The sequence below is a fragment of the Mauremys reevesii genome, linkage group 1, assembly GCF_016161935.1.
Source record: "Mauremys reevesii isolate NIE-2019 linkage group 1, ASM1616193v1, whole genome shotgun sequence".
Taxonomy (NCBI): domain Eukaryota; kingdom Metazoa; phylum Chordata; order Testudines; family Geoemydidae; genus Mauremys; species Mauremys reevesii.
This window is the reverse complement of record NC_052623.1, coordinates 293,117,946-293,135,818: the sequence shown is the minus strand read 5'-3', so window position 1 is coordinate 293,135,818 and position 17,873 is coordinate 293,117,946. Positions and strand designations below refer to the sequence as shown.

At 40.0% G+C, this 17,873-nt stretch overlaps 1 long non-coding RNA gene across 3 annotated transcripts in view; it reads right to left on the bottom strand.

Moving 5' to 3' along the window:
• LOC120376215 overlaps positions 1-17,873 on the bottom strand; it is a 70,041-nt gene that overhangs the window by 30,131 nt on the left and 22,037 nt on the right. Inside the window, exons 5-7 of one of the 3 annotated variants that reach the window (XR_005587130.1) lie at positions 10,567-10,612; positions 9,423-9,591; positions 3,598-3,980 (exon numbers count right to left, since the gene is read on the bottom strand). This is a non-coding gene — a long non-coding RNA (uncharacterized LOC120376215). Of the gene's footprint in view, positions 1-3,597; positions 3,981-9,422; positions 9,592-10,566; positions 10,613-17,873 lie in introns of those variants that run through there. The other 2 variants (XR_005587136.1, XR_005587125.1) reach the window with 2 other exon arrangements.

Genomic DNA, 17,873 nt, shown 5'->3' with positions numbered 1-17,873 from the left:
TTATTAGCAGAGCGCTGTGCTAATAAAACAGAGTGGTCTGACAAACTGTGAGTCCTGAGTCTAACTTTGACAGTAGCTAACAAGAAACAATGTATTAGCTATTTGAGAACTTCTTCCTGTCAGATTTGAACAAATGTAAGAGATAGTTATGTTAATGAGAAGACAGAAACTCAGGAATTAATATTGGGATCTTGCTTTATTTTCAAGGTATGCAATACCAATAACACTGTCCTATTAAGCCTTTTTAAAGAAGGTTAGTAATTATTTTAACTTTGAATATAGAAGTGTTTAATGGCCATGCAGGAAAATCTGGTTAAGGCATTAGAAGGCAGGCAAGACATCTGTGTAAAATCACTTCCACAAAGACAGTATTAACTGAGTTCCATAGTGAGTAAATGACACTCTCTTTTCATACATATGGAAAGGAAATGTTTACAAAGAAGAGGGAAATACAGGGAAATTGTAGCCTGTACTTCAATGTGGCTAGCCAAATTTTACACTTATCTGCTAAAATCTGCTGATAACAAGTCATGTCTGAAGTAATATGATGATTGCACCAGTGGGAATTGTAGAAGGGTTCAGGAAACAAAGAGCAAGCCAAGTGCCAGTGGGAAATCAGTAAGGTATTGATATATTAAGGACACAGGGATAAGACAGGATTAGCTGGAATAATCAAGAATTTAGTCACTGGCAGGAAGCTAAGGGGAAGAGCGGGCTACAGGGCAAACATATACATGAGAGATTATAAAAGGAAGGAAAGAAAGTTGCTCTCTAAAATGTGAATTTAGGGCTTATGCAATATGTCTGATAGCCCTGAATATTTATCTACAGAACAGACAGAACACAGGCAGCCACAGGGCAGGCTTCCTTACAGTGCCCTACCAAGGACCTCTCAACTCCCCACATCCATCAAATACTGGGTGTCTTTGCTGAGACCGTAAGCAAGAGTGCCAATTGTGGTGTGTCACCTATGTACCTATTGGACCTTGACTGACATCAAACTCATTTCCCGTGGACATTTGACAGTACTGTTTTTGACCTTTCTATTCTATTCTTGTTCATGTACCAGCATCATCACCATAATATCTGTATGTGCTTTCCAGTAGGGTGTTGAGTGAAATGACTAATATCTGTCCATGTGTGATTCAGTTTCTCTTTCATCCTCGCAGCTGGAGAGAAGGCCTTGTGTGCGTTGTGTAATGTTTTAGAAGCATTTTAAATATATAGATAGATACACACATGAGAGAAGGCAAGGTTAAAGAAGTGCACCTTGCATTTGGAATGGGAGATGGGAAAGTTCTATCGTCTGCGCAAACAAGCATTGTCTTTGTGATAAAAATGTCTGATGTGCATGAGGAGTAGAGCTGTCAAACAGTCCTCACTCCAGGGATTTAGGCCACCTCCTAGATATCCCGGGCCCAGGCCATTGAGCACCTTGAAGGTAAGGACAAATTCTGAACTCAACTCAATATTCTATAGGAAGCAAGTGTCCAGAGTGGAGGACATATCTGATGTGCTTGTGGCAACCTACGTTGTGACACACCTGTACTGTAGCATTCGGTACTACTCAGAGTTTTCTAAAGGCTGATGGCTACATAATCAGATATACTGCATTGCTGTAGTCCAGAGAAGAGGTGACAAAGGCCAGGTTATCATTGACCAGAATGGGACACAGAAAGCAACTGTGCTAGATGTGAAGCAGTAACTTAGCAATGAAAGACTATATAGCCATTACTAGTCCCACTAGCAATCCAGTCCCCATAATTACTGTGAGATGAACTAGAGACAAGCCAAAGAGAATTTCTAGAGAAAATGGGTCATATACATTCTAGTGTGCCAAGCGTAGAACAGTTACATAAGAATGAACCTTGTTTTTGAGGATATCAGTGTTGCAATTCTCAGAAATATTGTGTCTGCAAGGTTTGCACTGAAGCCAATTGAACCAGTTACTTTAAAAAGAAGATGTAAGTGTATTTTCACCTGGTGAAAGGTGTCATGATGATAGCCCTGGAGTCTTCTCTTTTTCTCCCTGCAAGGCAATCTTCCCCACAGTGCCAAGCCAATGTGGCTCATCCCTGATCTGGCGGGACTATCTCAGGAGTAATTCAGTGCCCGGTACCTCTCCTCAGGCTTTCAATGATGCCAGTGAGGGACACATGTGTTTGCCTCTTTGTGATTTAGGCATTTTTTCACATGGAAATGGACCGAGACCAACTCATTTCTAAGAGATCACCAGATGGCAATGAATTTTGGACACTACCAGCCTGCTAGAGTGAAACTTCGGAGAAGCCAAAATATCACAATTCCAATTCCCTTTGTCAGAATCTATAATATGATACACTTGTCTCAAGAGCCACCCTCTTGGAGTGAAGTCACAGAAACAGTTGCGGGCTCAGACCACACCTAATCTGCACACAAGACAGCTGAGCATGACCAGATCAGAAATATTTTGAGGTGTGTTCCCCCCAAATAGCTGTTTTGAAATCCATGCTTTGCCTGATTTGGAACAGGTGGAGAATTCAGTTCTCCCACATCCCAGGTGAGTGAGGATGAATTTGGCTATTGGTTTAAAAATTCTGGACTAGATTTGCTGGTCTAGTTTAGAATTATTAAACAGGGAATCAAATTCAAAAAAGGCAACAGGTTGATACACACTTTCTTCTGAAAATTAACATTGTTAATTATTGTGAATGCTTATTATTTATTATTTCTAATAGAGTAATGCCTAGAGACCCCAGTCAAGATAAGAACCCATTATGCTAGGCACTATATAAACCTGTGTGTTGTACAGCACATTTATACATTATATATTTATATTCTTTCAAATTCAAGGTCTAGATTGTTACCTGGACTACAAGCCTGTGCAGAGGAAACTATTACTCCTTCCCCAGATCAGGGGGATTGAGAGGGGGTAGGGAATGGATATAGCAGTGGCTCCTCCTAACATTTATTGGCCAGTAGCAAATTATTGCAGCTCTCACTTGTCCCCCAGAGCAAGGAGGGGATTGCAGTAGTCTGAGCCTCCAGCTCCTTACCCAAGATGCTCATTGGATGGCACAGCTACATGTCATCCTTTACAGGGGTTTTGTAATGAAATCTAGCTCTTAACGTTTATAGAAAATCAATACATGAGTATATAATATCACAATGTTAGTCTTATAAATTGATGGTTTCCTGTGAAAGCTTCATATTCTGTATTCTCTTTATAAATTCCATTGACTGTAATTCAAACATCAGAATTAAGGACATTGGGGAATGAGAGAAGTAGGTACAAGTGGTATTTAAAAATCATTATTCTTACTGCTTCTATTTTTGTTTGTTTTGTAGAGCTACATAGATATTCTTTCCTAAAATAAAGATTTTTTTTTGAAGAATTTAGAAATTGTAAGATCAGAAGTTAGAAAATTCCATCTCTTCGGAGAGCACTTTTTATTACCACAGTGATTATTTCTAAATAGCTCCATCTAAACAGAATGCCAATTTCAATTATAAATCTGAGAGTTAACCCGAGGAGCACAATACAATATTACAACTGTACGTGAATGCATTTGCCAAACAAATCACAGGGTTGCATTTTAGACACTAATAAAACTGGAATAGCATACCATAATAAACTTTTGTCTGTTTTATAACACATTTTTAAAGTGGTATATGGGAAAAATGAAAGCAGGAAATATGGTTCCAGACAAGAAAAGTAGTAGCAGGGAAGATATATAATGGTTCATTCTATGAGCTATGTATAATCAGGACTGTTGGAATGTTTATACATGATTGTCAAAATGCAAGAGAACTCTGCTGCGGGGTGTATTCAGAATTGCCCTCTCTGTTTATAAAAGTTTCTGTTGACTTGCCTCAGACTATCTCTTCATCTCTCCTACCATTTGTATTCTCTCTGATTCATGATATAGTCTGGCCACCATTTGTGCATCAGGTTTCTCTATACCAGGAATTCTCAAACTTCATTGCACCACGACCTACGTCTGACAACAAAACAAAACAAACAAATTACTACACAACCCCAGGAGTGGGGATCGAAGCCTGAGCCCACCCAAGCCCCATGACCGGAGGCCAAAGCCAAATCCCGAGCTCCACCGTCCCATGGGGGGGAAGAGGGAGAAAACTGTAACCTAAGCCTCACCACCCAGGGCAGAAACCCTCAGGCTTCAGACCCAGGTGGTGGGGCTCAGGCTTCAGCTTTGGCCCTGGGCTCCAGCAAGTCTAAGCCAGCAGAGCATGTTGCTATCCAATTTGCTGGATCTAATGTTACTGTGCATCAAAGTCATTCTTTCGATTTCATTATATCAACTTAAACTACTTGTTTCATTGTAGTGTCATGCCTGATCTAGGGATGGAACAATTTGTCTTTAAAAGATGAAACCTCAGACTAATGCACTAGCTTTTTATTTCCTTAGAGTAAGCTCAAAGGCCAAAACTCTCAAGCTCTCTAAATCTAGGTGCCAAGGCCCAGATCCTCAAAGGCATTTAGGCATCTAACTTTCAGTTGATTTCAGTGGGAAGGATTTAAGCATATACTGAACTTTAGCTCCACTGACTTCAGTGACACTTCTAGTCTTCAAGTCAAATATGTGCTTAACTGGACTGGGGTGTTAGCCCAGTTATGCATCTCAGTCAGTGGTTTGCAGATGTTCTGAGTACCCATAGCTCTGGTTAACCTGAGTAGGAATGGAGAATGCTTGGCACCCCTGAAAAAACAGACCAAAAGTTTGAAAATGTTGGTCCTAATTAGGTTACTCTTTGATGCTTTAGAAAGCTGTAACACATTCTTTTAGGTTTCAGAGCCGGATAACTCCCATCTTCTCTCCTACCAGTGTCAAATTAAAAAAAAACAAAAACTTTTCATTAATAAAACCAAATTGGGACTCTTTTATTATCAGATTTTTATTTTAAACCATGAATCTTCTGTAATTGATATGAAACTATTGGGACATGGATAATTAGGGCTCTGTATAAATCAATGTTGTCAAGCTGCATGAATGATTAAGGCAAAAAAATGGCTAATTTCACAGTTTATCTGTGACATAAAATTCTCAAAAAGGGTAATTTATATGCCAAAAAGATTCTTAGATATTTTAATGTTTTTTCCAATGAAATATAGTAATAAGGAAGATTAATGCTGGCTCTCAACCAACCTATAATTTATTCTTTTTAATCAAAAAGTGAATATAGAATATTACATGATACAAATCTTGACCAATATTATATTTTATTGGATAAAAGACAATCCTATACACTGGAGTTCTTGGTACTCAGATCTGAAAACAACATTTGCAAACAGCAGTTGAACTATTAATAGGCAAGATGCATCAAATGCAGATTTCCAGGCCCCGCAGCAGGCACAACATTTGAATAAGTTCTATTTGCTCAGTGATATTGGATCCCTGTGGTGGGACTTGTGGAATTCTCTACATCTTGCTGGGAGTCTTTGTAGAATTTTCTAGAGATGCTTTGTGGAGCAAGCTGTTGAGTACTATCTTGGCTGTACTTGACATAAGGATGTTTTCCCCACTGCCATTGTTGCCCTGAAGAACCATTTATTTTCATATTACGTTTATGGCATTGCACTTCTTTAGCATAGTTTCCTTAGATAAAGAGAAACATTGTGATACACTATATGTGAGAAATAGCCTTGAAATATCTGTGCTTCAGATTGAAATGTGAGGGATCTTTAGAATGCATGCAGGCTCTGGCTCCATCAGAGTGGGTCTCATTGGAAGCGCCACCCATTTAAGGAACCTGGGAAATTACTCTAGAAAAAAAATCCCCTTTGTTTTTGTTAATATCAAAAGTCAAGTTTATAAAACAGGATGTATTTTAAAAAGAAGATGTAAGTATTTTCATCTGGTGAAAAGTGTCATGTTGATAGCCCTGGAGTCCTCTCTTTTTCTCCCTGCATGGAAAGAGCAAGACAATCTTCCCCACAGTGCCAAGCCAATGTGACTCATCCCTCATCTAGAGGGATAATTCAGTCCCCATATTCATTCAGTCCTTGGTACCCCTCCTCATGCTGTCAATGATGCCAGTGAGGGACACATGTTTGCATTTTTGTGGTTTAGGCATTTTTCCACAAGGAAATGGACCGAGACCAATTCATTTCTCAGAGATCACCAGATGGCAATTAATTTTGGACACTACCAGCCTGCTAGAGTGAAACTTTGGCGAAGCCAAAATATCACATTACCAGTTCCCTTTGCCAGAATCTATATGATACACTTGTGTCAAGAGCCACCCTCCTGGAGTGAAGTCACAGAAACAGTTGTGGGCTCAAATCATGCCTAATCTGCACACAAGACAGCTGAGGATGACCAAATCAGGAATATTTTTTAAGGTACATATGCGTTCCAGAATCCTCAATAACCCAGTGGTTAGGGCACTCACTTGGGATGTGGGAGAGCTGTTTTGAAATCCATGCTGTGCCTGATTTGGAACAGGTATATGAACTTGGTTCTCACACATGCCAGCTGAGTGCTATAATCAGAGGGCGGGCCTCTCTGCTGTTTGTGGAAAAGGGCTGACCTGGCTTACGTGCCTGATTCCAGGAGAAGGTTCACAGCTATGAATCCAAAGTAGAAATAGGAGCCTGAGTTAGGCACTTAAGTCACTTTGAGGGGACAGATTTTAGACTGAACCCCACTCCTCATCATTTTCTACTGAGTAGTTAAGCCAGTTCTTTACTTGCTTGCTAGGTTCTGTGAATCACTTTCTCAGTGGCCTAACTGTCCCTTTGAATTGTGTGGTGAACCTGGGCACGTAACTCAAGGCTGGGGTTTTCAGTGGGTGGTGGGGTGCCTAAAAGGCAGGCTGTGCAATACTCAGCATTGCCCTTTGTGGATCTAGCTCTTGGTGCTTTTGCTGGTCCATGCTTTTCACGAGCTCCAGAGGTTTCTTACCCAACTAAAATGATCCATTGATCCAAACACAAACCCTCATATACTTCAACCTCCCATGTAGTAACACCAACAATCACCAATTATCTATTCTCTTCCTCTGTATACATTCCAGGTTCCCAGTCCAAAAACCTGTTTCCTTGAGCTTTGTACAGGGAAACTGTTTTGTCTCTTTGGAAACAGTCTCAGAAAAATACATGACTCTTCCAATAACATGAAGTTACCAAACCTCATTAACTTCCTTTGTCTAATGTCACTTGTTTAATTTTTACTAGATTTGCGGCAATGTTTCCTGTTATGAAAAAAAAAAGTTCAGCTTCCTTCCACTTGTTACTAAACATGCAATAAAAACCTTTGAGGGTTGTGGAGTTCAAATATTTTATACAACCAGTTTCAATACTAAAACGCCTGTTTTGATTCTCTTAATGGTGAAACCAAACACTACTATGGCAGAGATGGGGTAGTACTGAAGAACATAAATTCAAAGAATTGGGGAGAAGCATCTTATAGAAAAGTAATGTTTGGGAAGTTTTATCTTTAGTAGAATTTGTTCAAAACACTGTTGTACAGATACTGTCCAATCAATGATGGCTGGCTGCTAAAGTACTGCCCCATACAGAACAAATATGGAAAGAAATAAGTTGAAATAAGTTTACCTTCATCTCACTTACATACATCACTCATGACTAATAAATTAACAGATTAATACTTCTGTCTTGCAGTTGAAAGAGGCATGAGGGGGCAACTGTTTCCTTATTATAGCTTGGACAGTGTTCGTTCTTGAAGGGGGCTCCAACGTAGCATCCACAGACGTTCAGGGCGGGCACTCACACACAACTGAACAGCCAGACAGCCACAGCAAAAGACTAAAAGGCACTTTTAAGATGGCCCTTTCATTAATTAACATGGCTATGGAGTTAGGGTATGTCTACACTGCAATTAAAAGCCCGTGGCTGTCCTGTGCCAGCTGAGTTGAACTCACAAGGCTCGGTCTAAGGTGCTGATTGATTGTGGTACAGACATTTGGGCTCAGGCTCCAGTCTGGGCTCTGGGATCCTCCCACTTTGCAAGGTCCTAGAGCCCTGGCTCCAGGCCAAGCATCTACACTGCTGTCAAACAGCCCCTTAGCCCGAGCTCCATGAGCCTGAGTCAATTGACACGTGCCAGCCACGGGTTTTTAACTGAATGTAGACCTACACTTTGTCTCCCATGTGAAATTTTGATCCCATGTAATCAGTGTGTCAAATTACAGGACAGAAAGCCTATACAATTAGAACAGCTGCAATGAAGGTCAAAGCGCATGTCAGATTTGAATATCAAAATCTAGTTAAAGACCTTCCAAATATAGTTGTAAATTGGCGCACCTCACATTCAAGGATGAGAAATTAGCAGGTCATTTCAAAAGGAACTGAAGTTTGCTGGAAGAATTAGTGCTAACAAGACTTTGAAAATCTTCAGACATGACAATCTCCTTTTGTGGAGATTCATTTCCCAACAAAAGTGAAAAGCACTGTGCCACAATGTTATATTTCTTGACTCATACAGTAGATCCTACATCTCTTTCCTTCCTACACAAAGTCATAATTTGTTTATGATATCCTACTCTACATGTTTCTATATTCTCCTCTGGTTCCAGTGCTGTTGCAAAGATAATAGATGATGCTAATGAGAAACAAAACATTGTCATTCTTCAGCAACCTTCAAGACTGTAGTTCTTCAGATGCTAACAGTATTAATGGGGATAGAGGAATATATGAGCACATTAAACAAATTATAATTCAGCAATATATTCTACCAGGCTACAGAATGCATCTATTTAAATTGTACATTTCAACTGATATTTTTACTATTATCTTTTGTACTATTATTATATGAATATACTGAATTACTTTTATTACTTTTCATGCAGTGTTGATTACATGAAATATGATAGCAAAATCAAGTTCGGCAAACATTCTTGTGCCTTAACAGCTGATGGATGCATTCCACTTGGAAATGTCCACCACATTTAAAATAATGATTTATCAACAATAATAATAAGGAATAGGCTTAAGGATTCAGAAAAGCATGGTGAGTGCCAATATCAGAGATGAGTTCAGATCAGAAAAAAATAAAAAGGAGAGTTGAATAGAGAACTGTGAGGTAAATGGGCAGAGATGAGAGAGCGGTATTTAAGGAGAAACAAAAGAGAGTTGTAAGAGGTAGATGGTAAGGGAAAAGCCAGTTAATAAAAATAATGCAAAATTACCAAGAATGTGGGAATCAGCAGAAAGAATTATCGCTTCAACAAATTCATCAATTTCATTTCATATTTTTCCAAAAAGTGATAAAGGACATTCTTAGGGCACTATTCTTCACGTGATATGTAGTGAAACTTAGTTTGATGTTAATGGGAGTTACACAAGCAGCCCAAGGACAATGCAGTAGATAGCATTACAGTAGACATTATTGGATTCTAGGATGTTCTAAATTTGTTTTAAAAATGAATACATTCAATAAATTATGGTAATCTTTTACCCATTATGAAGGGGTTGACTCACTGTTGGCACTTTCTGGTGACTGGGCATGTAGTAGCAGCTCTCTCCCTGTCTGGTACTTCCTGATGACAGTTGCTCTGGCACTGTGGTGGTCTGCCTTTTCCTGTGTCTTACTCCTCCAGCCAGGCCACTTTAAAGTCTCTTCCCCTCTGGGATAGTCAATGAACAGAAACAAAGGGAATTAACACAAATCATTCATTCCAAAATTGGAATAAGGCTCTCTTCCTTCAGAGGGTGTATGTTGGGCTATGGCCCTGAACTGAGTTCACAGGTAATAGAAGGGAATGGTTCCCACTCAAGGTGAGTCAGTATCAGGCCCTCCCTTTCCTCAAGGAGGGCCACTGGGCAGTGGTGACCTTCAGAGCTCTTCCTTCAGCCAGCCCTCTCTCCCTCCAATCCTGAAATTTCTCACAGGTGCAATGGGGCAGGGGTACCTGAGTCCACAACTCCTTGTTGTCCAGCGTGGAATCTGTATACCCCATCACACCATGGATGGACAGTGGGTGGCAAATACCTCACTGTTCTCCCTAGCCTGTGTGCTTACATGTGTAGGCATCTCACCAACATGCACTATAAAAAGCAATGTGTCTGCTGAACAGGGGAGGAAAGGGTGAGCTCTCAGAGCTTTAGCAATGGAGCTCTGAAAGTCATTCATTCTGCTCACAGAAAAAAAAACACAGGCAACAAGGCTGCACCATATGTACAATGTAACAAATGAGTCACAGGAGAAAACTGGGAATTGTGTTTAGATTGTTGTCCATTATCTCTTGATGACTCATAAAAGAAATATGGTGTTAAGAGGCTTTCTTCAAGTTGAAGTGAAAGGAAGACAGTCGAAATTGGATAAGGAACACAAAAAGAAGGAAAAGAACATTATGAGATGACAGCATGTGGCATCATACTCTTGGAAAAATGTTTTCATCTTCATTGTCCTTCAATTTGAACATTAGAAACGTATTTGTTCCTAGCATAGATTAGGCCAAAACTACACCTACATATCTCTAGTAAACCATATAATATAAAATTCAATTTAGGATACTAAATTGGCAAACAAGATGGAACTCAGCGTATAAGCTCACTACCAAAATTGACAACTACAATAGGAGACTGAACATTTAAATTACCTTCAGTATCTGCTAACAGGCAAGATAATGAGTTGGTCTAGATGAGCTTGAAAGAAAAAAAATCAGTACAATAAAACCATTTATTTTTAACGACATGGTTACCAGCATTTGTTTAATTTCTCACAATTGAGTACAACAGCTAGATTTCTTATTGGGTGAAGATGTTTTTATAATTCCTTTTTACTGATGGAGCAGGAAGAGTATAAACAGTTATGGCTTTTTACAAAGTAAACACCACTGTGCAAATTTGTAAAATTTTGCATGGATAATTTTATTGTGTTATTTTGGACAACCGCACCTCAGAAATTTCTCTTACAAAAAATTTCAAGATGGTGGTTGCATTTGGCTATGAAATGGGTTAGAAAACACTACCTTTTGTGCAGTAATAGATGTTATACAAAAGCCATTTTGGTGCATTGAAGGGTGAGTGAAAAAGAAATGTAATATGCTGCTACTGATGTTTCTTTACTCAGGTTCTCTCTCCCTAGGTTGTCCCAGAGGGAGCTCATTTTATAAATATAATAGTCTGGCCATTGGTCTGTAAGTCCTTCTTGAAGTGAACTGTTTTACTCATCCTGATCAAAACTCATTGTAGAAATGTGGATCTTTCCACTGACTTCCATAAGCTTTTGGATCAAGTAGCCCTCCAGCACCTAATGCAGCAGCAGAAGTATAGAGACTGCCCATGTTGTGGCCTCCTGCTCACACAGGACCTTTCAAAGTAATTGCTAGGAAATTCTGAGAACTCAGGATGTTGGAGAAGTAATGGAAACAATAAAGGCCAAATTTTCCCCTCATTAACATAGGGTTATCCCTCTTAAAAGAAATAATGCACAGTTTCATATGGTTTTGATGCAAAAGGGCAGGAATAATTTAATTTGTAGAAAATAATATCAATTCAAAGTTATGGGGTCAGGTGCAATATGGCACAAATCTTACATGGTAAAAAATATTAGCATGATGTTCTATGGACAGCACATTATGAATTTCACACTGACGCAGTTAATGAGCAGGACTCAGACACTTTAGGCAGGCTTGATTTAAAAAAACAACAACAACCCACATACACTTCTGCCGAAAGCAACTGAAACCTTCATTAGCTGTTTACTCAGCTTTGTTTGTTCTGCCATTTAGCTCCTCCTTGCTTGGCCTCTCCTCTACTGTCAACATGACATTCTCATTTTGTCAGTTTCAGTTTCCAAAACTGCTAGTCCAGCAGACATCCCTTCACACTTCCTTCTCTATTGTTAAACTGAAGTGTCTACACTACTTCAGTGTCTGTGGTAAACAACTCATACAATTTTTATTGAATTCTTAGTTTTGTGGTACAGACCAAGGAGGTAATGTGAGTGTTGGGAGAGTGACAAGGTGGCCACTGCTGGGAGGAGACATCTAGTGGATTTAGAAACAAACAAAAACAAAGAACCCCCTCAACTCTCCAATTTCTAAGATGTTTTATCTTTTTGACATTGTGAACAAAACTGTGGACAAGTATCCCAGACACACAGTCATTTGAAATATGGGCAGCAAATTCATCATGATATTTAGATAAAAGTCCCACACGAGAGACCAGAGCAACTGAGAAACATATCCCCTCAGTTTGGCATTAGGCTCTGCTCCTTCCTCCCCTTTTGTTTTAAAGAGATTTATAGACTCCAGATATTTTGTACGTTCTATTTTATAGTTTTACTGTCAATATTATCTTCATTAAGGAAGACCAACTGAATGGAGAACACTTTTTTTTTAGAATAGACAAATCTATTCCAGCTCTATCCCCTTATGTTTTCTGTAAGTATGTCTGAAAGCTAGTGTGAATTTAAGCACCCTGCTTAAAACATAATAAAGCAGCTAAAAATCAATAAACAGGATGAGAGAGTCATTGTTATTCCAAACTTGTTTTGGCAAATTGACAGTTGTTAAGCCTGTTTTAAACTAAATTGAGATCCACAGTGGATGACATCCCATTGACTAGAGCTAGCCACATGATAGGGATTTTCTTCTTATGCCTTTCCTAAATTTTCCTGTGATTTGTAAGCAAAACTAAAATTCAACTAGAGTATTGCATCAAAATATACTATCTGTAACAGTGTACAGTGATAGAAGAGATTTAAAATAGTATTTTGGTGATTTTTAAAAAAAATATGATTTAGCTTTAAAGGCCTCAGAATTGAACAACAATCAGTTTATAGGACCCAAAAGGTCAGTAGGTATTGATTCTTCTAATGATCTTGTTCAGACTGTCTAGGTTTGAAAAAAATAAAAGTCCCTTGTATTATTTGAAGGCCTACAGTACAAATTAGATTTTCCAGGCAAGATCTTGAATAAAATAGCTGCCTCTGAATCCTTTCTTTATGTAGTGAATATTAATGCACCACAAGGAGTCAATTAATAAAAACCAAAAACCCACTAAACAAGCCTATGAGTTTAAAAGATTTTCTTTTAGTTAAAATATACCTCAGTGAGGAAAGCCAGCACAAGTCACTCAGCACCACATAAAGACTGTATTGTGGCTGGGTGTGGAGTGGCTATGATAGGAGTGTATGGTGGACAGGTTGAAGGGCTATGATAGGAGTGTGTGGTGGACAGGGCCCGTGTTAGACTCGCTAGGGCCCAGGGCAGAAACTAAGGAGTGGGCCCTCACCCCACTGCCTGGGGCTGAAGCTAAGCCCCACCACGCGGGGTTGAAGCCAAAGCCCCCAAGGCCTGAAACCTGAGCTGTCTGGTGTCAGCACTTCCCCCCCCCCAATGTTCCTCTGTGCCCCCCCTGGCGAGCACCCCATGATTTGAAAACATCTGCTTTATTGTGAATTATTTCCACTTTTAGAGAGTAAATTATTGTAATACATTTACTCACAGTGACTCTGAAGATATGTAACTTAGCTGCATGAGGCCCAGACAATTGCTCCACTTGCTACCCACTAATTCTGGTGCTAGCCATAAGACCCATGTCTATCCAAATCCAGTGGCTCCAATACATCAGACATGAAGGGCATAATACATTGAAGCTCCCTCTCCAGTCTATAGTCAGGAGGTTAAAACCTTTGATTTCCTGCAGCCCCATGCTGTTGTGGTGGGTTGAAGGGAAGGATATTTACCACTCTGAGCCCTTTGCACTCCCTCTGAATCAAGCCTGATTACTCTGAGTTTATGCAGGTGAAATGAATTTCACCGGTGGATTGTACTGCATCTAATCCTAATAGGCATTTCAGACTGAGAGTCTGCTCTTTTTCAACTAGTAGTATGACTTAAAGAATTCCAAGGGAGCTCTAGTTATGTATTTTAAAACTACTACTTTCTTATCCTATTTAGATTTGTTTGAGGATCTTTATTTAGGTCCACAATTAAAGCAAATTACAAACAATGATTTTAGGTATTTTTAACTTCCTTTTAGCTACTCTCTGATTTCAGTTGGAGCTGAGATATCAGCAGGACTTAATAATCACCTGTGATATATAACACGGTATGTGCATGTTATTTGTATAAAACATCATTATCTATGGCTTAACAATGTCCAGAAAAGAGCCTGCTGTATCAATCTAGTACCAGAATACAGTACATGAAGGCGGATACCTTATCTCGAAAGACTCAACAATTCTTTAATTATCCATGCTGACAGTAAACAGAGGTTATATTTAGATCTGGCTACAAACCAGGTTGTAAACTTTTGTGAACCTAGATACCTTTGCACATTAGCATCCTGGTATGACCAGGGAGGGCTTCATCTGGCCTTGCTTGATAGCTAGCTTTCCCACTCAGTTGCATTAAGGTGAAACTCCTGAAAGATAACAGCAAGCACAGATGAGCTAATCTAAATGCAACCCAGTCATTCAGGTTTAGATAATAGTCACTGCCAGGATAATTTTCAGTTTTTGGCTTTTCCCAGCATTAGTAACACAAGGCCACAGCAGCTGTAAAGTCATGGGTTTACATGAAAGAAAGTAATTTGCACAGACCATGAAAGGATAGTTGCAAAGAACTTTAATAATGTAAGTTTTATTTGGACTTTGCCTTCATCCTCGTTTACAGCAGTTAATTCCTACCCTCATTTCCAACAGACAAAGATTAATTGGTACTCTTTATCAGAGCATTTGGCGATTAGGAATGTGCTTCTCTCACCCATATCTTCCATCATGGACTGTAGCCGCTCAATAAAAAGATGCGCCCCAAACCAGCACATCCATTTTTCAACAAAGCAATATATAGCAACAGGTTACTGCTTTTGTAAAGCTATTACTTTTACTGTCAACATGACTGCTACTATAAGTTGTCTCATTAGATGGAATAAAATGAACTGAATGAACAAAATCTGACCAGACAAAAACCTGAGCTCTAGGGAAAACAAAAACAAAAAAATAATAAATATTAATATATCTCAAATATATGGTATTCATATGTATATATGACTCATCTTCGACTATATCAATGTAATGGTAGTGAAGAAGATGATCCTCAAAGACTACTGTTGGGAGTTTATGTATGGACAAAATTAGAAGAATGTGAATAAACACACCAGGAAGATGAAGAATGAAAGAGTGATGTACTAGTGTAGTACATGAGTCATTTTAATATAAAGAATTGAAAACTCTTCTGGGATGTAAAAATAAATCTGAGATGTAATTGATTTCCTTTGAAAGCTAGTTTAACCATGTTATTAAGTCCTGCTGATACCTCAGCTCCAGCTGAAATCAGATATGGGAAGGTCAGTACCATTGTACAAGGTGCTGCTGAACTCTCATCTCGAATACTGTGTGCAGTTCTGGTCTCATGTTTAAGAAAGATTAATTGAAACTGGAACAGGAGCACAGAAGGGCCTCTAGGATGATCCAAGGCATGGAAAACCCCCTTATGAGAGGAGACTCAAAGAGCTTGGCTTGTTTAGCCTAACCAAAAGAAGACTGAGGGGAGACACGATTCCTCTCTATAAATACATCAGAGGGATAAATATCAAGGAGGAAGAGGGGTTATTTAAGTTAAGCACCAATATGGATACAAGAACATATGGCCATAAACTGGCCATCTACAAGTTTAGACTTGAAATTAGGTGAAGGTTGCTACCCATCAGAGGAGTGAAATTCTGGAACAGCCTTCCAAGGAGCAAAAAACCTAACTGGCTTCAAGACTGAGCTTGATAAGTTTATGGAGGGGATAGTATGATGGGACTGTCTATGATGGCATGTGGACCATTGGCAACTGCCAGTAGCAAAAATCCCCAGCTGATGGAGACGGGACACTAGATGGGGAGGGGTTTAAGCAAATTCTTTCCCAGATGTCTGGCTGGTGAGTCTTACTCTCATGCTCACAGTCTAACTGATGGCCATATGTGGGGTTGGGAAGGAATTTTCCCCCAGGTCAGATTGGAAGAGACCTCGGGGGGAGGGGAGTTGCCTTCCTCTGCTGCAGGTTTAAACTAGTATAAATGGTGGATTTTCTGTAACTTTAAATCATAATTTGAGGACTTCAGTAACTCAGCCAGAGGTTTGGGGTCTATTACAGGAGCGGGTGGGTGAGTTTCTGTGGCCTGCACTGTGCAGGAGGTCAATCTAGATGATTATGATGGTCCCTTCTGTTCTTAAAATATATGAGTCTATCTAGAAGTGTGGACTCACCCCTGTGGCGCCTCCTACTGATTGTCCTTGGGAATTAGCTCAATTTCCAGCTCTGGAGCACCCTCTGCAGGCCGGTGATCCACCTGTCCTCTTGGCCCCCCATGTCCCTCCCTGGACCCCGGTGCCCTTTTAACTTGGGTGCTCCCCCCTGGCAGTATCCCACCAATCTCAGTCTCCTCTCCCTGGGGAACCCCTAACCCACTATCCCCACTTTGCCTCAGTTTTGGTTACTGCCCAGTCTCCATCTAGCCCCCGTTCACTGGGGCAGACTGTAGTAACAGCCACTCATCATAGGCAAAAGGGCTTGGACCTGCTGCCTTTGCCTACCCCTTGGGCTGCCCCCTGCAGCCCCCAGTACCTGTTGCCTTCTACTAGGCTGCAGCCTAGGGCTTTCCAGGCTGGAGCTCCCCAGCCTTTCCCTAGCCCTGCTCCACTATGGTACCCTACCTCTAGCTCCCTGCAGCCAGGCCCTTCTCTCTCTACAGGCAGATAGATTGACTGGGTTCCTGGCTCACTGCCTCTTATAGGGGCCAGCTGGGCCTGACTGGGGCATGGCCCCAGCTGAGCCTACTTTCCCCCAATCAGCCCAGGCTTTTAGAGCTGCAGCCCTCTCCAGGGCTTCTTTTTAAGCCCTGAAGGGCAGGAGTAGGTAACCACCCCACTACAGTCTATGAGTCTAATTTCCCCAGTGACAGAGGCATTACATTTTAATTTCTAAGGGAACAGAGATGAAAAAGTGAAGTGGCTTAGGCTGCCACTCATAATTATGTCTACCAGTGTCTGGTTTGATTACATATTGAGGAATGGTTCAATCTGCTTTAAATATTCATCCAAAAGAATAATTTGTACAAGATCTTCAGGGTTTGATAATTTGTAAGGTAACCTTACATGTTAAACCCATCCTAACCACTGACCCTGTTGACTCCCAGACAGTAACAGCTGAATGCCAGATACACAAATAGATAACTAACTTTACACCACATATATAATTTTCTACATGTCTGTATATAATACATATTTATAAATAATCAGATAAAAGAGTTCTATCCCTGACACTCACTCTCTCTCTCTCTCTGGGCGGGGCGGGAGGGGGAGCAGTTTCAGTGTGTGACTACATCTGTCAGTCTATCTATATACTTTTCTAGGGATTCAGGGTTAATTTGTTCTTTTAATAGCATTTTAAAGCAATTGCTTATCCAAATATGTGTGACAATATTAGCTGCAGCAAATGATCAATGTTTCCCTCTCTGAGTAATTGCTTTTCAGATATATAAGATATCTTCCTGAAGCAAGATGTCAACATCAAATAAGCTCTGTGAGATGTTTGCTAGGCAAATGCACTGTGCTGTTGAAGTGTATGTCCCCTGGTCTATTGCTACTGGTGATTCATTCCACTTTATTGAACAGCTCTGGAGAAATTAAATAGAAATCAGAGGCCAGCTTATGAGAAGAAAGGTAAAATAGGTGAAAATATTTGGCTAGGTCCTTAGGTGGTGTAAACTGGTGTAGCTCCATTGGCTCAATGGAGCTACACTAATTCATACCAGCTAAGGATTCAGCTAATTAGATCTTTCTCTCATATGTGAAATGGAGGGAGGTTTTATCTACCTGAATTCGGTAACTAATGGGCACATCTATACAATTCTACATATCCTCCCACCTGAAAATCAGATTTCCTTAATAACATGAGACCAACTGCAT